The sequence below is a fragment of the Zingiber officinale genome, chromosome 5A (genome assembly GCF_018446385.1).
Source record: "Zingiber officinale cultivar Zhangliang chromosome 5A, Zo_v1.1, whole genome shotgun sequence".
Lineage (NCBI taxonomy): Eukaryota > Viridiplantae > Streptophyta > Magnoliopsida > Zingiberales > Zingiberaceae > Zingiber > Zingiber officinale.
In genome coordinates, this window is record NC_055994.1 from 60,670,717 (window position 1) to 60,696,984 (window position 26,268).

Sequence of the window (26,268 nt, forward strand, 5' to 3'; positions counted from 1 at the left end):
CATCACTTGAGGATATGTCAAACATTACTCAAGACCAAGATAAATTAGGACAAACGCCAACTGACTCAGAAGATGACAAGCGTTAGAATTGAAGGTCATCACTTGAGGATATGTCAAACATTACTCAAGACCAAGATAAATTAGGACAAACGCCAATCATCCTATAGATCAAATCTTAGGACACATGACCCATGGAGTAAAAACAAGATCACAATTGAGTGGAGAAAAGAGTCAATTGGCTCTAATCTCTCAATTAAAACCCAAAACAATAGAGGATGCATTGTAAGATCCAGATTGGATTCTAGTAATGTAGGATGAGCTAAATTAATTTGAGAGAAATGAGGTTTGGGTTCTAGTTTTTTAACTTGAAGAGAATTCAATTGTTGATATAAAATGGGTTTTTGGAAATAAATTTAATGATAACGGAGCAATTGTAAGAAATAAGGTTAGGTTGATAGCTAGGGGTTTTACTCAAGTAGAGGGATTGGATTACTATGAGACTTGCGCTCTTATATTTCGTCTAGAATCCACATGTCTACTTCTAGCTTATGTTGCTCACAAAGACTTTAAGCTTTATCAAATGGATATGAAATCAACGTTTTTAAATGACTTTATCAAAGAGAAAGTCTATGTAGTACAACCATCAAATTTTAAAGACTATCATAATCGCATGTATAGATGGAAAAAGGTAGTATTTGGTTGAAATAGGCCCCAAGGGTCTAGTACAAAAGATTATTCACCTTTTTAATATCAAAAGGATTTAGAAGAGGTCAAATAGATCTCACATTATTTCCAAAAACTAGCGTGACTAACATATTTGTGGTTCAAGTATACATAGATTATATCATCTTTGGAATGACAAATAAGACTTCCTAAAAGAATTCACTACCCACATGGAGCATGTTTGAGATCAATCTTGTGGAAGAACTTACCTTCTTCCTTGGACTTTAGATTAGACAAACTAAGAAAAAATATACGTACATCTAACAAAATACATTAAGAAAATAATTAAGAAATTTGGGATTGAAAATGCAAAGGAGTTAACCACTCCTATGTCTATAAATACTAAATTAGACAGTAATCCTGAAGGAAAGGAGACTTATCCTAAACTATATAGGAATGTCATAGGAAGCATACTTTGCCTTACTACTAGTCGATCGGATATATTATTCGTTGTACAAATGTGTGTGAGGTACTAATCATTTGTGAAGGAATCACATTTTATAGGTGTCAAAAAAATAGAAGTCATCTCAAAGACACATTAAATGTCAAATTACTATATCCTAGGACTGAGACCTTGGACCTTATAGACTACACCAAATTTAACTGCAAATTAGATCATAAGAGCACTAATGGGGATGTCAATTTCTGAGCTCCTCTCTAGTGAGTTGATGTAATAGAAAATAACATTGTGTAACACTCTCCTCTACTAATATTGAATACGCTACCATGAGAGAGTGTGCTATTATGGATAATGCACATCCTATTAGACTATGGTCTTGATTTAAGAAGGTTTAGTCTTGTGCTAGAATATAAGTTCAATAAAACTTGATTAAAAACTCAATGTATCATTATATAAACAAACACATTGAAGTAAAGCATCACTTCATTAGAGATCATGTAATTAGAGGTGATATTAAACTCAACCATGTTGGTTCAAGTTTAATCTAGTTAATGTTTTCACTAAGCCACTCTAAGAAAGTGGATTCAACTACTTAAGGAGAAAACTTGACATGTATTGTTTAAATTGACCAACAAGATAGAACTTGCATGCTCGCATAGAAGTAGGTCGATTTTACCTTCACGTATCTCATAAGAATTTTAGGATATAACCTTGTTACATATTGTTAAATAGGTGTAAGATGCTAGGTATATGACTCTTGATTCATTATTCTTGTTATGATATATTATTTTGGATTAAGAAGTCATGCAAGAAATTGATCATTGAGTTAACTAATCACAGGAAGACGTGTGTAATCAATGTGCACCAGAAGATCATGGTTGGACATTCCCAAAAGTTCTCAAAACGTTCGGGCACCAAAAAAAATAAAAATTTATAAAACTCAGTTGATTGTTAGAGTCAAATGATTAATTTTTAGCCAATATAGAATGTTCCTCAATCCACTCCATGAGTCAACTGATACAAATTCAACCACATAAAATGCTTGTCAGTCGATTAGTGGAATCGACTATTTATTTTTGGCTAACACAGAATGTCCTTTAGTTGACTCCATGAGTCGATTGATCAATATTTAACTACACAAAAAACCTATAAGTCGATTCATGGAATCGATTGTTCAAGGTTAGCAATCAATTGACTACTAAGATTCACTAAGTTGACTGCTTAAATTAGTTAACATCTCAAGTTTTTTAACTTGCCACGACTAATGCAGGAGTCGACTGTAGCATAATCATCAATTGATTGCTAAATTCATTTATTACAATAGTACAGATTTGACAATCGATATACTAATCGACTGTTTTTAATAAAAATAAATAAATAATAATTTCAGTTAACTCATTGATTATCTCTGAATAATCGATTTAGTTTTTTGAAAATTTTTCATCGGCCACTAGAATAAATCGAAAAGTGCACATGATGGCTAGCCCAAAAACCTAACATCCTTTAGTTACACCCCCTATTTGGAGAAAAAATTACTACAAATATGTCATAGTTGGGGTTCAGATCCCTAAGTGACAACTTAAATATCCTACTATGACACCATAGCTCCGGAGACACTAATCATCTTGCATAAATAATTAAATGTTTGAAATTTGAATTCTACGGTTAATTACATAGCTAATTCTACCAATGAACTGTTCAACCACCGAGATTTCAAAAAAATGAACAATCGACTGCTCTATTTGTGGGAGTCGACCGCTCTACTCATCCTAGTTACAAAATACAAAATAATTGACTATTGGAGTTAACTATTAATACGGATTATAACGAATGGATCTTAAAAATAATATGATAATCAAAGTCAAGATAAGATGGAAGTCAGAGTCAAGATGAGGGAGTACTTCCCATATGTCTCTGTCGATCGCCCTACATTAAAATTCTAGGATCTTGCCCGAGTGGTATAAAGTAGGACGCTCGAATAAAGCTGACTGGCCATAAAGCCGGTCGGATATAAGGGCTATAGTATTTTACTATGGAAGTCAAAAAATAATGTACATGATCAGTCGAGTAGCCGACTGAGTGTAAGGGAGCCTGACCAGGTGAAAACTTGACCAAATTCTAAGCACTTAGGCCTTTTGAAAATCCCTTAGTATGAGATCGGTCGAACAGAGGCCGATCGAATATAAGACTTTCCGTGTACGTCCGACCGGGTAAAGATCAGACAGACTTAAAGATACTTGGCCTTATAAAATCCTTAGTATAAGATCGGTCGGACAAAGGTCGATCGAATATAAGGTTCTTCATGTATGCCCAGTCGGGTAAAAATCGAGCGGGCTTAAGGACACGTGACCTTATAAATCTTTTAGTATAAGATCGGTCAGACAAAGGCCGATCGAATATAAGGCTCTTCGTGTACGCTTGGCCGCGTAAAAATCAGGCGGGCTTAAGGACATGTGACCTTATAAATCTCTTAGTATAAGATTGACCGGGCAAAAGCCGATCGAATATAAGTCTCTCCGTGTATGCTGGGTCGGGTAAAGATCGAGCGGGCTTAAGGACAAGTGCCCTTATAAATGCCCTAGTATAAGATCGACCGGACAAAGGCTGATCGAACATAAGGCTCTCCATGTACACCCGACCGGATAAAAACTGGACGGGTTTAAGGACACTTAGCCTTATAAATCTTTTAATATAAGATCAGCCGAATAAAGGCCGATCGAACATAAGGTTCTTCGTGCACGACCAGCCGAGTAATGACCGGGTGGGCTTAAAGACACTTATCCTTAAGAAATTCTACACGTCCGCTCGGTCGAACACAGGTCGACCGAGTTTAAGCTACCCAATGTCACATTGTCACATTGGCCTTATAAATCATATGATTTCTTGAATAGAGCTTTGGAAAATTGTGAGCATTATATTAATCTCTGAACATATAATATATAACAGGGCAGATTGATATAATGACAAACAATATGACCGACCTTATGGACCGGTGGAAATATATTCAGTAGATAAGCAGCAGACAACATTATGACAACCTGTCAGAACTTGTCAGGGATATTCTTTTGGGGCCTTCTTTGAAGGTTATTATCTTTCTCATATTAATTGTAACAGCATATTCTCTTAAGCGTCTCAATAAGGGCACAAAGCATAAACGATAAAAGAGTTACATATGTAGATAGGAAAAAGATTCTTTGGACTATATGAAACACCCAGGTTGTACTTTCTTTCATCTTATAACAAACTCTGATGTACCGAGGATCACCTCATGACCGCAGAGGTTATGCGAGATGGTATAAAAAGGGGGCATCTCTGTTAGCAAGGTATGTAAGCATCTGTATCTGAACCCTATCTTCTTGTAAGTATTTTCCTTGTTGTTCTGAATCCACCTTCTTGAGATCGAACTGACTTGAACGTCAGAGGACTAAGATAGAGATCTCCACCCCGGTCCTGGGTCATTAACGCTTTGTTGGATTATCTGATTATGCGTAGGATCGTTGATAAGCTTCATCACAAATCGAAAAATCTATTCATCAACCAACTATCCACTTAAATTAACACGTCATCTCTTCAGTCATCAGACAGGATCAACTATTTTAAATATGCACGAATAAAATGATCAAGAATTGACTCATGATTACTCATGTTTTTCAGGCGTAGAACTTTGAGCAATCAATCGTTGGAATCGACTGTTTGATTTTATTTTTTCAAAATAGAATGCTCTATGATCGACTATCAAAGTTGATTATAGTATATCAGTTGACTTCTAGTGATCAATCTATTGATGTCCAAAAATCTAATGTGTGGGACAAATGTCAGCCGTGCATCTCACGCTTTCACTTGCCAATGCTCCGTCCTCCCGCTCGTGTCTAAATCTTTGACTATTCCAAGTCCCATAAAATCCTAAATTCTACTTTCCATCGCAACATTTTCTTCGTCTTGGTTAATGGGAAAGGGATTCTACTAGTTTGTCTTACATCATGCTCCTAAATAATCTTATGTCATCCTATCTTTAGATTCTTTAATGTTTTGAATATTGTCCCTAGAGTATAGCGCAAACGATGGACGTATGTTATCTCTAATGTAATAATCAGGAGTCGATTCTCAGGAACTGACGATCTGATGTTTATCCTACCATGTGTCTATGACCTGTGTATCTGTATGAATCTCTCTCCATATCCGTGGGGCCGACACTAAGGGGACTGCTAAGATAGCGGATCTATTTGTTTTTAATGTTTTGGATATTTCTCATTTATTGAGTATTTGCTTGTTTCATTTTGGTTTTATTGCATCATTTTTATTATTAAATAAAAGAATAAGGGTTGTGCATCTGAGTAGGAATCCTGGTATAGAAATGTCCTATTCGGTGGTCGACAATTTCCTTACGAGGGATTACATCAACTATTTGATACTTGTGTTTTCCATACCATAAGCTTATGCCTTTTAAATGTCAATTTCATTAGGATGCTTGTATTAGTATAGTTGGTACCAACGATCAAATTTAAATTTCGATGAATAACAAATTGATTAAAATTAGATATGTTGTCATCTAATCTTTCTACTAAATATGCAGGATTTGATAGGTCTGACATTAAGCTGAAATCCAGCTAGGTCTGGAGAATGTGATAGCTGGTGTAGAAGTTTATATAGGTCAAGGGGTGATTCGATATCTAGCAGGAAGTTCGGATAGGTTCGCGGGACCTGACAGTTGGCCGAAGTCCAATTGGGTCTATGGACCTGACAACTGGCGGAAAGACCTGGTGGACTGAGGTAAAGTCAAGCGATTCTGCAAGGTAAGTAAGGTAAATCAGTGGAGGAGAGTATTCCAATGAGGATGAGTCATAATTTGGAACTTTAGGCGTATGTCTAATTTTGGTGTAGGATCAAAAAGCGCTAGAGGGGGGGTGTGAATAGTGCTCGTGACTTTCACTTTCGTTTTAAGTAAATTCAAAGTAATATGCAGCGGAAATAAAAACAATACAAACGCAAACACCAATATTTACTTGGTTCGAAGCCTGTGGCGACTCCTACTCCAAGGCCCGTACGTAAGAGTGCTTTCGATGGGCAATCACTATAAATTTGAAATATTATAAGAGAGTACAGTTGATTAGATGTAGTAATCAAAATTACACCAACAACAAAATATCTGAAATTCGAGCTCTTGGTTGTCGGAGCAATGTTAGGACTTCACTGGATTGTCTTTTGAGCAGCACACAGAAAGAAGGATTGCGATTTCTTACTATCCCTAGGCATCTACTCGAACCAGCCTTATATAGGTTGTTGAAGGCGCCTTCCAACTCCATGGAAGGCGCCTCCAACTCGGATCCTATCCCTTCCGCATCGGAGACGATGGCTTCCACGATTTGCGCTGCTTATCCACCCGAAGGTGCCTTCAAGCCCCTTCGAAGGTGCCTTCAGCCTTGCTTCCTGTGCAGCTACAGCCAAGGTGCCTGAGGCGCCTCCAATAGCCCGGAGGCGCCTCGGACACTGTTCATCCGAGCATTCTCTTGTGCAACTCCATTCCTGCAAGGCATATTAGTCTACAAACAAAGTATACCCTGCAAAACAAAGTTAGCACAATAAAATACAAATAATATAAATATTTGATAGTCATCACACTATCCGGTTCTAACTTCGGATTTCCTAGAAACCCTAGGTTGAATTGATGTCTACTGTTCCCTCATCGAAGAACGCGTCCTCACCTACTCCTCTCAGGAGAGTTTACTTGTTGCCAGATTGATCCTCCAGATCAACTAGACTTTCTGCCTAGGGTTACCACCCTCTAGAATCTAGGGTTACCACCCCCTAGGGTTTTCCTCAGCCTAGGGTTACCACCCCCTAGGGTTTTCTTCAGCCTAGGGTTACCATCCCCTAGGACTAGGGTTATCACCCCTAGGGTTTTCCACCTGCCTAACCGCAGCTGACTTTCCACCACCTAGGGCTACCGTCCCCCAGGACCTAGGATTACCACCCCTTAGGATTTTCCACTTGCCTAGAATCCACTATGACTTTTACCTAAGACAACTTAAGACTTTCCTGCAAGCTCAATGAACCTTGTTTGATAACAAATAACTTTAACTTTGAACCCCTTGCCATTATCAAAACTCAGGTTCGATCGTTGGATTCTTCCCGCACCAACAATCTCCCCATTTTTTATTATGGCAAATAGATTCAAAGTTAAGTAAAACATAATTTGATTATAAGAACATGAATGCATACAAGTTAAAAAGATGTAATATCTAGTGCAATGTTTAGAATAATTTAGAACAACTTGATGTAGCTCCCCCTAATCACTTATTCGCTTTTTAATTACTTAACTTTCACTTTTCTCTTCCCCTTTGCCATATATCAAAAATAAAAAATAGAAATAAGAAAATTTTTAGCTCCCCCTGAAAGGTAGTTCTTGAAAATATTTGCAAGGTTGTAGTTTTTGAAAGTAGACTTTAATTAAGAAGAGGGGAAAACTTAGCAAATTTTTAAGCTTTGAAAGTGATTTAGGGTTTACCAAAAACTTAGCTAGATTTAAGCTTTGAAAATAACTCAGCTTTTAAAAAAAACTTAGAATTTTAAAAGAAAAAACATTTAGCTAAATTAGAAAAGTTTTCAAAAATACTTAGTTTTTTTTTAAAAAAATTGTGTCAAGTACTTAGTTAAAAGATGTGGATAAAAGCTCAGTTAAGTATTTAGATTTAAAAGGATTTTTATAAAAAATTTAGTCAAGTACTTAAAAAAAACTTAGTTAATTACTTAGCCAAAAAAAACTTTTGATGACACTTAGCTAAGAATAATTTGATAATAACTTAGTAAATGAATTCTTTGAAAAATACTTAAAGACACTTTATCAGCTACTTAGCTTCTATCTTTTCAAAAATACTTTGTTTTTCAAAAATATTTTTAAAATTAAACTTCCTCTTCCACTCCCCCTTAATTAATGTCAAAAAATTTAATTAAGTAATTTTAGTTTGGGAATCATACAGTCCAAGCATGAGTAACAACATATTTTCAAGCATAAACATCTACTTTTAAATAAATGTCTAACCGATAGCCACTAGCTGTTTACCATGAGGTAGTAGCTTTTACATGGTTAGTCAAATTAAGTAAGTGTTCCAGTTAGTTTGACTAAGCATAGATAACTTAATTTGATTAATTTGAATTTGATATTTATTGTCCAGACTTATGTTGATACACAGACATAAGCATTCTGAAGTCCAGGCAGTACCCTATGCATCTCACACCATTCTAAGTATTTTTCATACACAAGTAGGGCAATCCTAGTGTGCTTGTGAGATGCTCTAGCTGAGACCTAGGGGAATATGCTTTCTAGGGGGTAAATACCTAGGCTAAGTCCAAATTTTTGAAAAACTAATAAAATTAGAATTTTAAAAATATTTTTCCTAGAGTTTTTAAAACCAAGTTGTTAAAAAAACAATAATGAGAAATATTTTCAAAAAATAAGCTCTATTCTACTAAGTATATTCCTATTTCTCTTCTAAGTGCATTGAACTCAAGTTCAAGTAAGGGTTTTGTAAAAATGTCAGCCAAGTTTGACTTGGACTTAACATAGTTAAGTACAATGTCACCCTTAGCTACATGATCTCTTACAAAGTGATGTTTTACCTATATGTGTTTAGTCCTTGAGTGTTGAATATGATTTTTGGTTAGGTTAATAGAAATTACATTATCAATTGAAATTTTTGTATTTTTATATTCTAATTGATAGTCCTTTAAGGTATGGATCATCCATAATAGTTGAGATGCACATTCCCCCATGGATATGTACTCTGCTTCAATAGTGGATAAAACAACACATTGTTGCTTTCTGCTTGACCAACTTACTAGACACTAACCTAGAAATTGACAGCTTCCACTTGTACTTTTTTTATCTAGCTTGCATCCGGTATATTCTGAGTCAGAATAGCCAATTAGGTCAAAGGTGCTGGTCCTAGGGTACCAAAGTCTTACATTTAGGATTCCCTTAATGTATTTAAATATTCTTTTAACATTTGTTAGATGTGATTCTTTTGCACAGGATTGGTACCTGTCACATATACCTACTGTAAATAGAATATCATGTCGACTTGTAGTTAGGTATAGTAGACTTCCTATAGCACTTCGGTAACATTTTAAATCTATTGATTTTCCTTCTAAATCAGAGTCAATTTTAACATTAGTTGTTATTGGAGTATTTATATTTTTAGAATTTTCCTTGGCAAATTTTTTAATTAGTTCCTTAGCATAGTTTGTTTGAAAAAAATATATTCCTTCTTTGGTTTGTTTGATTTGTAAGTCTAAGAAAAAGTTAAGTTCCCCAACTAAACTTATTTCAAATTCATTTCCATTAATTTGGTAAATTCTTTTAGAAATTTAATATTGGTTGAGTAAAAAATTATATCATCTACATAAATTTGGACTATAAAGATGTCTTTTTCTAAGATTTTTACAAATAAGGTTTGATTTATTTGACCTTGTTTAAATCCTTTAGATATTAGATAAGTTGATAGGCATTCATACCAAGCCCTAGGTGCTTGTTTTAGTCCATATAGGGCTTTCTTTAACTTAAAGACATGGTTTGGGTGGTCCAAATCCTCAAATCTTGGGAGTTGACTTACATATACGTCTTCCTTGATGAACCCATTTAAGAATATAGATTTTACATGAATTTGGTATAACTTGAATCCTTTATGTGCTGCATAGGCTAGCAGCATCATTATGGATTCAAGTCTGGCTACGGGTGCATAGGTTTTATCATAGTCTAACCCTTCTATTTGGCTGAACCCTTTTGCTACTAGTCTAATTTTATTTCTTACTATTTCACCCTTATCATCCAATTTATTTCTAAATACCCATTTAGTATCAACTATGGTTTTACCTATGGGTTTAGGTACAAGTTCCTAGACTTGGTTTCTTTCAAATTGGGCTAACTCTTCTTGTATTGCTAGTATCTAGTCTGGGTCAGGTAAGGCTTCTTCTATAGTCTTGGGTTCAATTTTGGAAATAAGGGCTATCTGACTTAGTTTTTTATAAGATGATATAGTTCGAACTCCTAGGGTTGGGTCACCTATAATTTGGTCAGATGGGTGATTGATACTTATATTAGGGTCAATAACTATTTCTTGTTATTCACTAGATTTAATTTGAAATTTTTCATCATCATCTATGTTTCTTGTATTAACCTTTTCTGTATTGATATTTTCATTTGTTAAATTAGTTATGTTTTTTTCTTTATAAAAAATCACATTAGTTGTTTCTTCAACTTTTAGGGTATTTTTGTTATAGACTCTATAAGCCCTACTGGTTGTGGAGTACCCTAAACAAATTCCTTCGGTTGATTTTGATGTAAATTTTCCTAAGTAGTCCTTAGTATTTAGAACGTTGACTTTACATCCAAACACCTTTAAATAATTTAAGTTGGGAATTTTATTATAATATATTTTATATGGAGTTTTATTCTGAAATTTATTGATTGAAATTCTATTTTGAATGTAACAAGTCGTATTTATTGCCTCAGCGTAGAATTGATTGTTTAGGTTATATTTATTTAACATGGTTCTAGCGGCTTCTTATAGGGTTCTATTTTTCTGTTCTACTAGACCATTTTGTTGAGAGATTCTAGGGCATGAGTACTCATGTTTCTATCCATTAATTTCATAAAATTTAGTAAATTTATGATTTTCAAATTCCCCTCCATGATCACTTCTAATTCTTTTAGTTTTAATATCTTTTTCATTTTCTATCAACTTGCAAAAGGTTTTAAAGATTTTGTAAGTTTCATCTTTAGTTTTTAGAAATTTTACCCAAGTAAATCTTGAGTAATCATCAATTATAACTAAGCAATATTGGTTTTTACTTAGTAACTTGGCTCCGTGTGAATCAAACAGGTCTAAGTGTAGGAGCTCAAGTATTGAGTTAGTTCTATTTAAGTAGGTTAACTTGTGGGTTGACTTGGTTTGTTTATCCTGTTGACAAGCATTACAGATTGTATTTTCAATAATTCTTAATTTGGATAAACCTCTAACTAAGTCATTTTGACTCATTTTTGAAATAAGTCTGGTATGAGTGTGACTCAGTCTTCCGTGCCACAACTTAGTTTCCTCTTATTGTGTCAAGAGACACCTTTGAGGAGGTTGATAGGTCAATTGTGTGTGTAGATGTTTTGTTTCCTAATTTCCTTAAGTGAAATTTCAAGATTTTTAACATTTTTAATTAAACACTTAGATTTTGAAAATGTGACTAAGTACCCAGAGTCACATAAGTGACTAATGCTAAGTAAGTTAAAATTTAATTTATCAACCAATAGTACTTTTCGAATAATAAAATTGGAACTCAGTTCGATATTACCTGTTCTGATTACCTTAAGTTTTTCGTCGTTGCCGAACGCAACTGACCCTAAGTTCTTGAGTTGTAGCTTAGTGAATTTCAATCCATCTTCAGTCATGCGTTTGGAGCATCTACTATCTAACATTCATTGATCCAAATCTTTATGTTCCTACATATACAGTATTTAATTTGGTTCAATTTGATAGATCAAAAGATAGTTTGATTGAAATTAGCTCCTTACTATTTCATCTCACCCAGTCTAGATTGTCAGACATGTTATACCTATGGGTGACTGTGAGATGGTTTTGTGTTTAATTGAATTTATTAAATCAAGTTAAGTTATGTGTTGATTAGTCTTAATAAATGAATAAGATTTAATAATAAAGATTAATTAAGATGTACTAATAGATTAATTAAAATTTGATTTATTAATTAAGATTTATTAACCAATTAATTAAAATTTGATTTATTAATTAGGATTATTTAACAGATTAATTAAAATTTGATTTATTAATTATGATTTATTAATAGATTAATTAATTAAGATTTATTAACAGATTAAGTTAAGATTTAATTTATTAATTTTAAATTCTACCTAACTCCATCTCACCCTTTTTTAAATTATCAATCAGGAAATCTTATAGGTTTTAATGAGATGGTTAATTTTATCTTTGATTTAGATTATCATCTAAGGATTGAATTACATTTGAGTTAGATTCAGGTTTTACAATCAGTTCATTAAATATTAATTTCAAAGATTAGCTTCTAGACTGTGACGAGACACTAGGCCTTCTTGGACATGAGATCATCCACCACTTCTAGATAAAGCCTTTTAAAGAATGGATATTTAATTTGCTTTTTAGAATCCCTAGGTCTAACTAGTCAAGTGTAAATCATGCCCAGGTCCTTATCTAGCTTAGTCTAAACATGTATAATAAAGGCAGTAAAAACAAGCATCAAACAAATTTATTTATCGATAAAGATGATCTTTCTATTGACTCCTCCTGGATCATAGCATCAATAGGGTCTATCAAGGTAATGGATTTGATCCTTGGGGATCCAATATTGACCAAGTCCAACTTAATTAACCAAGTTCGACTTGGGGACCCATGCTTGGACTATTTTTCTATTAGTTCTATTTACAGGTGATAAGTAAGACTTGTATCTTCGTTTAGCCTTAAATCCAAATTCAGATCTATTGTATAAGACTCTTTGTTTTCAAAGAATTAGATCAAAATTCTTGAAACCAAAGGTGAACTGTTCCAACGTATTCTTTGGTTCTTTAGCTTGAATTTTCAAATTGAAATTTTTTTCCTCAAGTTGTTGGACTTGAGTTGAACTTCCATTTTGAACTAGCTCAGTCAAAGGACTTAATTTAGTCTCCTCCTTAAGGAGTCACTACAATAAATATGACTTTCTGTAGCGTACAATTATACTATCCGTAGTGCGCATCGCATGTTGCACAACTCCATGCTGTTAAAAGTCAGAATACATTCGCAGCGTGCGACTGCAAGTTATGGAAAAGTGCATTCGCAGCGCACGGCTACGTGCTGTGGAAAAGTGCATTCGCTGCGTGCTACAATAAATTTCATTTGCAACGCGCAACTGTGCGATGTTGAAAAGTGCATTCACAACACGCAATTGCACGCTGCGATAAACTACATTTATAGCGCGTAGTTGCACACTGTGGTTATTATCATTCACAGCACGCGACCGTGCACTGCAGTTAAATGCATATAAAATAAAAAAAATTATATCACACATAATTATCAATATCGTATAATTATAACTAAAGGAATAACTGTGTTATAGGCATATGAAAATAAAGAAAATAAATATCATATAATTTTTATTTCCAATAGAAATAACTATGTTACAGGCTGATAAGGTAAAATCAATTATGAGCAACAAGCCTTTTCTCTCCTTCTATGCCTATTTGAAGTAGTGCAAGTAGTTTAAAGTTCACGTTGATTTCTGATTGCTACGCTTCTTCTATTTCTCTTGCATTGGAATACATAAAATAGCCACAACATTAATAGACCACTCAGTTCTCACCAGCTAACATTCATGAGACTAGTCCTATAAGAATCAAATGACGTAAGTTAGCATTAGATAACCAACCACTGATTCATGTGTCTAAAAAGAATCAAATGACAATTTTCTTATTCTGAAACAACGGGAGTTGGAAATACATTGATAACATAACAGAAAAAAATTTTGATAGGGAGGGGGCTCACTAACTTTCTGTGCATTTACAATTAAAGTTTGGTCGGCTTAATGCCGCCCCAACTATAAAGAAAGACTGGTAAGATGTTAACATGAGCAAGAAAAACACAAACATAAACAAGAAACAATTATCAAGCATTATAAATATATAGAGAACAAAAGTATAATGTAAGAAAAAACAATAAAATGCAATGGAAAGAGAATGAGGATTAGTAAATTTCTACACATCTTAGATACCACTTTTCTTCAAGTAACAAACTATTAGAGACATGTTATAAATTGATGACTTTGTCAATAGAAAAATAATAAAACACAAGTATTTAATCATCAATTTATGGAAACAAATTAGAAATGCAAGCAAACTTTTCGAGCTACTTATTAAGATAAGTTAGTTCCATTTGAAGATACTCCAGCCATAGATCTTTTGAATTAGGGCAAGTCCTGAGACCATTTTTCATGAGAGCATGAGCAACTGCAACATTCAAATTTTGATCAAACTTCCATGCTGAAACATAAATCCAAAGTCCAAAAAGCTTTGGATGGTATCTAATTATTTGTGCTAGGACCTGCAAATATCAAGAATATTAATACTAAGTAAATTGCCAATTATTATATGAACCTGATGTCTATCAATCCACAATGAGAGAGTATTACTTGGAGGACATGTCTAATAACCAAATATATCATTTTTAGATAAAATAAGACATAGTAAAGTTTTTTCTTCATTTAAGTTCAAAACAGCAAGCTCTAAACTATAAATTAATAAAAAATATAGTTCAAAAAGTGAATTACCATAACTCATTAACATTCCAGCAACTTATATCAAAGACATTTTGATGGAGACTAGGAATGCAACTTAAGCATCATTCTCTCATAATCAAACAAATTCAAAGACAAAAAAAAACAAAGAAGAGGGACTACAAACTTGAAAAACTTCATCTTTGTACCTGCTTCATCCTTCCATGTCTTTTGTCTCTGCAAAACTCAAGGTATTTGAATCAGAGAACTAAATCCCCCCTTACCTCATTGTGACACTCCGGTATATATCCAACATCCTTAGGACCCCTGTGATGTCAAATAAGGGCCTCTTCTATATCTTTAATTTCTTCTTCTTGTTCTTTTTAAAAATACCTTTGTCAGTGAGCTTGCCGTTTTCAGAGGCTGTGGAGGGCATCAAGTTGCTTCTCATACTCAATATATGCTATAAAATCCTACTTCAATGGGGAGTAGAGCTTGAGGCGATAACTCAAAGTCCTTACGGTGGCAAACAATCTCGAATCTCTTCACCAGAGAAGAGGCCTTGCCGCTTGAGGTCGTCAAGCTCATCAGCCATCCACTCTATCCAATACTGAAACCATAGAGGAGGCCAAAAGCGCTCCTCAGAGGTAAGAAATTGAAGCGGAAAGGGAGAAAAACAAAGCTCAGGATTCAGAAAAGGGGAGTTACCTTATAAACCAAGATCAAGATCCCTAAAGGTCTTCTAACAGCCCGGAGGAGGTGACGTGAGATGGTCGAGGAGAGCTCTCCCATCCCCTGGAACCTGAATGATAATCGTATTTGATCACCTGATACGTCTCCCTGTCCCTTCCCCTGGAACCCTAATTTAACCCCCAACTGTGTCAACTGCCTTCTCTACATCCTCCTCATTCTTGTCTTCGAGGGTAATGTGAAGGGTCGCTCCAGCCCCAGCGACGAAGGACGCAAACAGATAATGAAGATTTTGGTAGGGAGAGGGAATGAAGGTTTCGACAATGATGAGATGGAGAGGAAGTCGTCGAGGCATGTGCGAACAAAGGCTTTAGGTTTAGGAGTAAATAAAATTGAGGAATAAAATTCACTTAAGAATGATAAATAACATCTCTAAATTTTTAACAACACGTTGCATGATGTTAATATTTTATTTTAACAGTATGATTTGTACATCATAGATAATATTTATCGATAGTGTGTATTTTTTATATGCCGTCATTTATATAAATATAATAATATTAACAGCGTGCTCTGTAAGTCATTAATATTAAGTTTTAACAGTACACTTTGCACGCTATAAAAAAATCTCTTGACAGCGTTTTTTACACACCGTTATTTGTAAAAATATAATACTATCCACAGCGCACTCAATTGAGCACACATAAAAACTATTATTAATGGTGCACCCTAACTGTGTGTCGTTGATGACACGCTACGGAAAGTCATATTTGTTGTAGTGAGTGTTACCTCCTTTTGGAGTGACTTAACCCGGGCATTGGATTTGACTAACTTACGCATAAGATAATTAACTAAATTATGCAGTTTAGTTATTTGAGAAGTACTTACAGTGGGATTAGGCCCTTCAGAAATGGATATGGATCCATAGTTTCTCTCAGATTCAGTTTCCGACTCGCTCTCAGTTTCTGATACATCGACTTGTTCCCGGGCCATAAGCGCGAGGAAGCTCATCTATTAGAGCTCTTCATCAGAATCTTCAGAGGAAGACTCATCCCATGTCGCCTGCAGTGCTTTCTTCTTCTTTTGTTTCTTTGTTTCCTTTTGGTTCGGATAGTTAGCTTTGATGTGTCCCTTCTTGTTGCAGCCATAGCAGGTTACCTCGGTCTTCATTTTTGGATTTGTTTGCACCATCTTGGACTGAATCACTTTCTTGATGTTCTTCTTAGTGAATCCCTTCTTCTTCTTGTAGAGTTTTCGTACCAGATTCACCAGCTTGGCTGTAATTTCATCGTCATCGTCATCTAAGTCCAGCTCTTCTTCAAACTCGGGTTCAATTCTGCGCTTTGCTTTTGCTTCTTGCGTTCTGCTCGTACATGCAATCAAAGAAATATCTTTCTCGGCCATAGGTGTATTAGTCTGTTCATGTAATTCAAACTCTGAGAATAATTCATCTAATCTAATGGAGGAAAGTGTTGGATCTCCAAGGTTGTTTTGGTGTGATCAACAAGTTAAGTTAGGTCCTGTTGGTTTCTAACCTTGTGTCTAAGTGTGCAGGGACTTAGGAACACAGGTAGTCGAGCGGAAGACGCAGCTAGCGAGAAGGACGGCACGCGGTGCGTCCGAAGGACGAGGCGCTGCGGAAGAGTACACCGGCGGACGAGAAGGAAGCGCGCGGTGGTTCCGAGGGACGAAAGCCGGAGCGGAAGATTGCTCGGGGAGCAAGAGACGCAGCTAGCGAGAAGGTCGACGACCGAGGGACGAAGACTGCGGATGAGTACGCTGGCGGACGAGAAGGAAACACGCGGTAATTCCGAGGGACGAGGGAAGCATGCTCGAGAAGACCGGAAGTTGGGTTCGGGTGAGCCCTTTTCCGGAAGGCAGAGATCACCCAAACGAGCGGATCCGGAGCGGAAGAACCGGACCAAGGCGGGACTGAACCAGAGAAGCGGTCCCAGATAAAAAAGTCAACTGTGTTGACTTTCGGGGTCCGGGGCGCCCGGACCCCTCCGGGGCGCCCGGAACCCTTCCGGGCGCTCGGAACAGTAATTTTGACTAGATCGAGAATTATCTCGATCTGAACGTTGGGGGATAAATTTTATCCCCCCCAGGGTGCCCCGACCAAGGCTATAAATATAGCCTTGGTCCAGAAGCTTTAAAAAAAACTCAGTAATTTACATTCCAAACACTTGTGCGCTTTTGTTCTAGTTTAGCTTCTGTCTTTTGTGCTTTCACTGCTGTAAGAGGCTTCTCCGCCTAAAGGAGATTGATAGTTCGATCAACTTTCTTGGATTAACAACCACCCAGGTTGTAACCAAGTCAAATCCGGTGCCTCCTCTCTTTCTTGCTTTTTAATGTTTAAGTTAATTTTTATGCAAGTGTTAGTTTAAGAGTTCGAGAAGGGTATTTGCGTTTTGATTTTTCAGGGCTATTCAACCCCCCTTCTAGCCGGCCCATCGGTCCAACAAGTGGTATCAGAGCCGAGACGCTTCAGGAGGACTAACCGCCGAACGAAGCAACGAGATGGCCGGATCTAACATCCACCCGCCAAAATTCGAGGGGGACTTTGCAAACTGGAAGAAGCACATGGAGGTATTTTTTGGTACCGATTTTGATTTAATACTAACAATGGAACTCGGTTTTGAAGCTCCCGAGGGAAAAACAAAAAGTCAATGGACAAAGAAAGAGCAGGCCGAGTACGTGGCAAACAAGAAAGCAGAATTCCATCTGCTAAGCGTACTTCCGCCACAAGAAGTCAACCGTGTCGGCACCTACAACTCGGCAAAGGAGCTTTAGGAGAAGTTCCTTGAACTACACGAAGGAACATCCGAAGCCAAGCTTGCGAGACGGGACTTACTCCGGAACCAGCTCACCAACCTCCGTCTTGAAGAAGGTGAGACAGTCGCACATCTGCACTCCATAATAAAAGAAATCATCACCGGACTCACGAATCTCGGAGAAAATGTAAGTAACCGAGATTCGCTCAGGTACGCTTTAAATTCCTTCCCTAGAAATTCAAAATGGGCATCATTAGTAGATGCCTTTTACATTTCGAAGGACTTAGAAAAAATTTCATTAGAAGAATTTTTTTCAACATTTGAAGTGCATGAGTCAAGATGTGCAGGATTGAGGGAGCCAAAGAACAACGTCGCCCTCAAAGCTTTGAGAGACGAACCTGAATCGGAATCTTCTCTCGACGACGAGGAAATGGTAATGATGGTAAGACGATTTAAAAAGTTATACAATTCTAGAAAAACTAACCATCCACAGGGTAGACAGAAAAGAACGATCCGCTGCTACCATTGCGATGAAGAAGGGCATGTCAAGGACAACTGCCCCAAGCTGAAGAACAAAGACAAGGAAAAGGGTAAGAAGTCTATCCAAAAACGAAAGGCCCTGAAGGCGACGTGGGACGATATGTCGTCCGAATCGGAAGTCGAAGCATTCTCTGGACTCGCACTGATGGCGAGTCATCAAGACGACGACTGCGATTCAAGCTCTTCCGAAATGAGCATCGAGAGCATCGATGAAGGGGGAGACACGTCGGAAGAAAGCAGTAGCTCAGGGGGAGAAACAAACAAGATCGACAAGGTAAGTCAGGTACGATCTCTTCCTCCCGATAAAATGTTTAAATTCGTTAAACTTTTAACAAAAGATTGCTGCAAATTAGAAAGTGAAAATAAAAATTTAAAAGTAATTCTAGCTAAGTCGTGTCCCTTAGAAGAATTAGATAAAGCAAAACTAGAAAATGAAAAATTAAAGTTAGAAATTCAAAATTTGAAAATTCAAGTAGAAGACTTAAAAATCCATACATGTCTATCTAAAACCAATTTTAGAAGATCTAATAATTTAAATTGGTTCTTTAAATATCATCCTGGACAAATTAGGAACATTTCAAAAAAATATGTCCCTAAGAAACATTTGGTTAACCCAGTAGGCTGGAACCTTTATTGGGTTCCTAAATCTTGCTTAGCCTAAATCCTAAATCGAAATTAGCGCTTTCAGCGAGAAAATTAAACAGTGAATTTCTTTATGAGGCTTTGTCTAAGGAAGTGGTTGTTGCTCCAATAACCAAGAAGGCCTAGTGCCTCGCCACGACCTGGAAGCCAAAATATCGAAATAAATGTTTAATTAACTTTCTGATAAAAAGCATTAAGGTTGAATTTAAATAATGCTTTAAAAAGTTATTCAAACATTTTTAAAATTAAAAAAAAAAATTTAGAAATTTTTTTTCAAAATTTTTCTTACTTAAGATTTTTTTTTTAACAACTTAGAAAAATTCTCAAAATCACTTTTCCCAAGTTAAAAATCTTTTTCGTGAAACTAAAAATTTCTGCTTCAGTTACTTAGAAAATTCTCATTTTTTTTTCAAAGACTTAAATTTTTTTTTATTATTTTCTAAGTCTTTAAACCCTTAGATTTTTTAAAACCCCATTTTTTGTGTGATCAAAGGGGGAGAAGGATTAGTATAAGTCTAGGGGGAGGTAGATTCAAAATAATTTAATTTACCTATTCTATTTTTTTTACTCAATTGCAAATTTAGTTAAACTTATGTTATGTCTGTTTTGACCCTAGCTTAACTTGGGTTGATCACACCAAAAAGGGGGAGATTGTTGGATCTCCAAGGTTGTTTTGGTGTGATCAACAAGTTAAGTTAGGTCCTGTTGGTTTCTAACCTTGTGTCTAAGTGTGCAGGAGCTTAGGAACACAGGTAGTCGAGCGGAAGACGCAGCTAGCGAGAAGGACGGCACGCGGTGCGTCCGAGGGACGAGGCGCTGCGGAAGAGTACACCGGCGGACGAGAAGGAAGCGCGCGGTGGTTCCGAGGGACGAAAGCCGGAGCGGAAGATTGCTCGGGGAGCAAGAGACGCAGCTAGCGAGAAGGTCGACGACCGAGGGACGAAGACTGCGGATGAGTACGCTGGCGGACGAGAAGGAAACACGCGGTAATTCCGAGGGACGAGAAGCCGGAGGGAAGCATGCTCGAGAAGACCGGAAGTTGGGTTCGGGTGAGCCCTTTTCCGGAAGGCAGAGATCACCCAAACGAGCGGATCCGGAGCGGAAGAACCGGACCAAGGCGGGACTGAACCAGAGAAGCGGTCCCAGATAAAAAAGTCAACTGTGTTGACTTTCGGGGTTCGGGGCGCCCGGACCCCTCCGGGGCGCCCGGAACCCTTCCGGGCGCTCGGAACAGTAATTTTGACTAGATCGAGAATTATCTCGATCTGAACGTTGGGGGATAAATTTTATCCCCCCCAGGGTGCCCCGACCAAGGCTATAAATATAGCCTTGGTCCAGAAGCTTTAAAAAAAACTCAGTAATTTACATTCCAAACACTTGTGCGCTTTTGTTCTAGTTTAGCTTCTGTCTTTTGTGCTTTCACTGCTGTAAGAGGCTTCTCCGCCTAAAGGAGATTGATAGTTCGATCAACTTTCTTGGATTAACAACCACCCCGGTTGTAACCAAGTCAAATCCGGTGCCTCCTCTCTTTCTTGCTTTTTAATGTTTAAGTTAATTTTTATGCAAGTGTTAGTTTAAGAGTTCGAGAAGGGTATTTGCGTTTTGATTTTTCAGGGCTATTCAACCCCCCCTTCTAGCCGGCCCATCGGTCCAATAAGAGAAAGGTCCTTAGTGTTGGGATGTATACTAAAAGTCTAGCTTTTTGTATGAACATAAGAATCACATTGGTCAAATATTTGCATTTATGTTAAAAGCAGTTGTCCATTTAATTTATATTATAGATAACATAGTGTGTGGTGTCACACAGAAGATCATGCTATCAGTTCCTTATAAATTATAAATAGTAGCTCACAACCAAGATGGAATGGGACAAACCATTGGAGTGGTTGTAGTGGAATTTGGTATTAGTTTATCTTGACTATAAAATTACACTAGTACACTATGTGTGTATTGAGCAAGACCATTTGAGGTAGTTTTTTTTTTATACTGACTACATAAAAGAATAAAACCTCTGTTATTATGGATGTGCGTATTCTTAATCCTGATATAATAACAAGTACATATACTTGGTATGTATTTCTTTAATTTATCAATGGATGAGATTTAGTTAGTTAAATCAATAGGCCCGATAAGTTGGGAAATAATATTATTTATATGGTGTGTTGTTGATTATAAAAGGAAAATATGTCCTAGTAAATCTAGGTTGATGATGTCCCCTTAAGGAGCTCATAAGGATTGTCATGTAAACCTTGCAGGTGGACTTAGTCCGGCATGACAATGAAGTTGAGTGGTACTACTCTTGGAGCTAGATATTAATTAAGTGAGTTGTCAGTAACTCATCTAATTAATAGACATTCGATATCTTAAACACAGGGAGACAAATGCACTCATGATAAGAAGGAACCCATAATGTAATTTAGGATTGGTGTGGTAATTCAATAATAATTTTTTAGTGGTATGAGTTATTATTGATGAGCTTGAGTTGGGTGTTCGGGGCGAACACAGGAAGCTCAAGCTCATCGGGAGACCAAAATAAATTTCTCCTCTCGGTCCCTGTTGTAGCCTCTATAAAGCCTTGTATCCACAAAGTCCACTTCTTACCCAAGTAATGGGCCGGACACATCCTTGCTTGGAGCAAGGGGGGTCGACCAAGCATTAATTTGGAGCCTAGTAGTGGCTAGCCAAGCTTGGTGTCCAAGCTAGGGGCCGACCACATAAGAATAAAAGGGAGTTTTTAATTTTGTGTTAAAAACTTTCCTTTTATAGTCATCCTCATGGTTTTAAAAAGAGAGTTTTAACTTTGAAAATCTTTCCTTTTATAACTATCTACAAAAGATTAAAGAGATATTTTAATTTTGTTAAAATCTTTCCTTATTTGTAGTTATCTATAATGTCTAAAAGAGATATTTTAATTTTTGATAAAACTTTCCTTTTTGATAACCATGATATAAAAGAGAAGTTTCACTACAACAAAAGTAACTTTCCGCAGCGCATCATCAACAGCGTGCAGTTAAAACACGCCGTTAATAATAGTTTTTACGACGCGCCCAATTATGTGCGCTGCGGATAGTATAATATTTATACAAATGACAGCGTGTAAAAAAAATACGCTGTTAATAAACTTTTCTACGGCATGCAAAGTGTGCTGTTAAAACTTAATATTAACGGCGCGCAGAGCGTGCTGTTAATAATTATTATACATATATAAATGACGGCGTGTAAAAATGCACGCTACCAATAAATATTATAGAATTTTAACAGCATGCAATATGTGTCGTTAATAATCTTCAAACTTTTCTAATACTTTATGTTGAAACATCTCGTCTACCTAATTATTTTTCACCAAAACTTTTTATATGAAAATATTCCCACAATTATTTTTCCGCCAAAGTGCCTCACTCCCGAGAACCAAACTCCTCACGCGTGTACTACTAGAAATCACGACTATTGTTACATTTTTATACTGACATCTAATTTAAAATGTGACTATAAATATTCTTTAATGACACTTATTAAAAACAATCATTTTAAAAAATAAAAAACATCATATATTAGACACCTTATCATGACAAATTTCTAAATGTCATCTCAACCTGTTAATTTATTTTACCCTAAACTTCCCTCTCCCCCTTACCTCTGCCTCCTTTAATTTCCTTTCCTCTTCGCAGCTCTTCCCTCTCCGCAGCAAGCAAGGGGGAGCTCAACAAGATCTTCTTCCCTCTCTATAACAAGCAAGGAGGAGCCCAGCGAGTGATGATTGCTTGTCGGAAGCCTGGCGAGGCAGAGGCCCCATCGCCTGCTGCCGCATGTGAAGCGGCTAGGGCGCTTTGGACCAACTGCTCCAACACCTGTGCCATCAATGTCGTGTACTCCTCAAGCATCTCCGCTACAACCGCTACCAGTATCATGATCCCTTTTCTTCTTCTTATTCTTCACCTTGGAAGGAGTCGATCCTCCAAACAGATCCCTAATCCGTTGCTAATCTAGGAAGTTTTGATGCACATATCTACAAGATCGCCATGATTTGATTATTCACTCACATTCCCTAATCAAGCATTCTTTCCACACAATCATTGAGTTAGAATTTGTATAAACATTAAGTTTTATTTTTCATGGACAGAGGCAGGATGACTTTTTCTTGAGTGGAAGTTCAACTGATGAGGCAAAGGCAAATGATGAATGGATAGATAGAAGTACTAGGTATGTTATTTCATGAAAGCATGAGTTATTTCTAAGTTAATGGTTTTTAGTGATTGGTGTAAGATTATCTCTTTGTTGAAAACCTGTTACATTCGATAAAAGTTTTTCTTTTATAGATTTGTGCAAAATATATTGTTTAAACCATCGCAAAAGGTTTTTTTCTTATGAAATTATTGTTGGTGCAACCTCTCACATGTAATCGATCCTACAATTATATCTCACCCTATCGATCCTACAATTATATCTCACCCTGTCGACCTATTACTGTTATATTATCTCTTGTTTAACTCAATGTTGATTCTGAGGATGACATTAGATATTACTTCATGTTTGGGGAGAATAAGATCTTGTTTTTTGATTGTCTACTAATACACATCTAAATAACTTGCAACCTTCCTTTAATATGTTAGTATATGTCAATTTTAGTTGTCTTATCATATTTTACTCAAGGTTTTATAAAGAACTTGCTATGTCGAACCGAAATAAATGGACATTCTGGTGAAACTGCTAGGGGGAATAATAAGAGCATGTATGTGAATTGGGTAGTTTTGTAGTGTTTTTAGTCACTTACAACTTGCATAACTATATGTAAATCATAAGCCAAAAGCTAATCTTCATAGATGGCAGTGAATTTTTTTTTTTACCAATTATGGATTCTTCTTGTCTTCATGTTCTTATTGCTGGAAATCATTGAAGATAGTTTTTTTCCACAATCACCAACTTAATTTTCTGAATCTGATATCAATTCATCTTTGGTGTCCACTTTCTAATTTCTTGAGCAAAGTTTTTCTAATTGGCTATATGGAAGTAGATATATGTAAGTCACATGTTTATACATAGAAGCGGGTATATTTCCCTTATCAATTTCTCCATCAATTCATCCACACAATCATTGAGTTAAAATTTTGTATCACAAACATGCTGTAATAGGATCACTTGTATGAGCACTTAGTGTACAGAATTAGATAAATACCTAACCCTTGTTCATAGCTATGCAAATCAATTTCTCTCCTTGTAGATTTTGGAAGTATGAAATCAAATTTGGGATCAATGTGGATTTCTTATTTTATTAAGAACATTTTATTATAAACTATTTTATTCGGCTATGCAACATTTTATTAGGAACGATTTTATTAGAAAAATTGATGATTCTTGATCTTATCAAAACTTGAAATGTTGATTTAGTTTGTAACTCTGTACTTGTTCTTCCCTGAAGCTAGTTAAAGAGTCTTAATTAGCTTCTTAGTGTTATATTATGATACTTGTTCTATAGTACTGAAGCTAGAGAATTTTGCTATATTTTTTTCTACAATTTGTTCACTAATTGTTAGAATTTTGCCATAACTTGTGCCAAAATTTCTGATCTGGTGCTAACAAAGAATAGGTTACTTATTTCTAACAAGTTGCTCTTCATCTTCCAGGGTTTTCTAACAATTTGTTCATCGCGTGCTTTGACAATTTTCCTAGGCTTATCTAATACTAATTTATGTCATTTGATTCTTGTAGGACTAGTCTCATGAATGTTACCTTGTGAGAACCGAGTGGTCTATTAATGTTATGACTATTTTATGTATTCCAATGCAAGAGAGTTAGAAGAACCAACGCAGCAATCAGAAATCAATGTGGACTTTGAACTACTTGCACTACTCCAGAGAGACATAGAAGGAAAGGAATTTGTGCCATATACATTAGATGGATGGAATGATATTGATGAAGAAGTGAAGGATAGGATGTGGAAGCACGGTCGCATGATGAAATGCAGTTTCTCGATGATGTAATAGGAAGTACGGTCGCATGGTTATCTAAATTTATATTATTGTGTGATTGATACATATTATACTAATTTGTGTGAATTGTAAGTTTAATTGTTGTTATGTAATTACTAGTTTGTTAGATATTTCATATTTTGTTTTAGATCTTTAGAGTTTTTTGGTATAATGAAAAACTATGACTTTTATTAATTTTGTATGGATTTGATTTGAACTAAATTTGTTGTAAAATTTTGGTTTATTATTTTCATCAAATTATTTTTTTAATATAGTTAAGACCATTAGCAGCGTACATTTGTACGCCGCAGAAAATATTATCCGCAGCGCGCAAAGCATGCCGCGGAAAATATTATCTGTGGCGTGTTTTGTGCACTGCGGAAAATATTATCCACAGCGCACAAAGCACGCCGCGGATAATATTTTTTGCGGTGTGCTTTGCACGCTGCGGATAATATTTTCTGCGGCGTGCAAAGCACGCCGCGGATAATTTATAGCTTTCAACAGCTTTTAATTGTGCAGCACGCAATGCGCGCCGTGAAAAGTGAATTTGCGCACTGCGAAAAGCCATTTTTGTTGTAGTGTTTTAATTTTAATCTTTCCTTTTTGTAGATATTTACATGATTTAAAAGAGAGAGATTAATTTTAAAACTTTCCTTTATTGCCATGTACAATAGGAAATTTAGAAAAGAGAGATTTTAATTGTTGTTAAAATTTCCTTTTTTAAAGGGAGGTCACAAATAAGAAAGTTTTAATTATGTTTAAAACTTTCCTTTTTTGCCATGACCAAAGATTATAAAAGAGAGGAAGAGGGTACCTCATGAGTACACAACCTAAGGCTTGCCCCCTCTCCTCTTCATTGTGGCTGGCACCCTTGTTTCTTCCCTAAGGGCCGGTGGATCACATCTCCTTTAATCCTTGGTGGTCGGCTCTCTTCCTTTCTCTTCTCTTTTGCTTTCTTCCCTAAAGGCCGGCGGCACATCAAGCTCTATCACCTTGGTGGCCGATTGTTTGGAGGGGAAGAATAAGAGAAGGAAATTTCCTATTTTGACATCCCTTGGTGGCCGATTTTCTTGGAGGCAAAGAAGTGGTTCGGGTGGAGTAATCTTGGTAGATCGTCGCCCACACGACGTCCAAGAGGAGGAGAGGAATATAGCAGAAGATTAAGAGGTCATTAGCTACAAAGAAAGGTATAACTAATTAATGATTTCCGCTTCGAAAACCTCAATAGACTAAGGCTTTCAAAGAAATC

At 36.2% G+C, this 26,268-nt stretch overlaps 1 long non-coding RNA gene and 1 pseudogene across 1 annotated transcript; one reads left to right on the plus strand and one right to left on the minus strand.

Moving 5' to 3' along the window:
* Positions 1 to 13,369: 13,369 nt before the first annotated feature.
* On the minus strand, positions 13,370 to 15,010 carry LOC121980515 (annotated as a pseudogene).
* Positions 15,011 to 22,636: 7,626 nt separating this feature from the next.
* Positions 22,637 to 24,961, plus strand: LOC121980516. Its single transcript, XR_006111572.1, has 2 exons — positions 22,637 to 23,250; positions 24,757 to 24,961. It is a non-coding gene; the product is annotated as an uncharacterized LOC121980516 (long non-coding RNA).
* Positions 24,962 to 26,268: the final 1,307 nt, after the last annotated feature.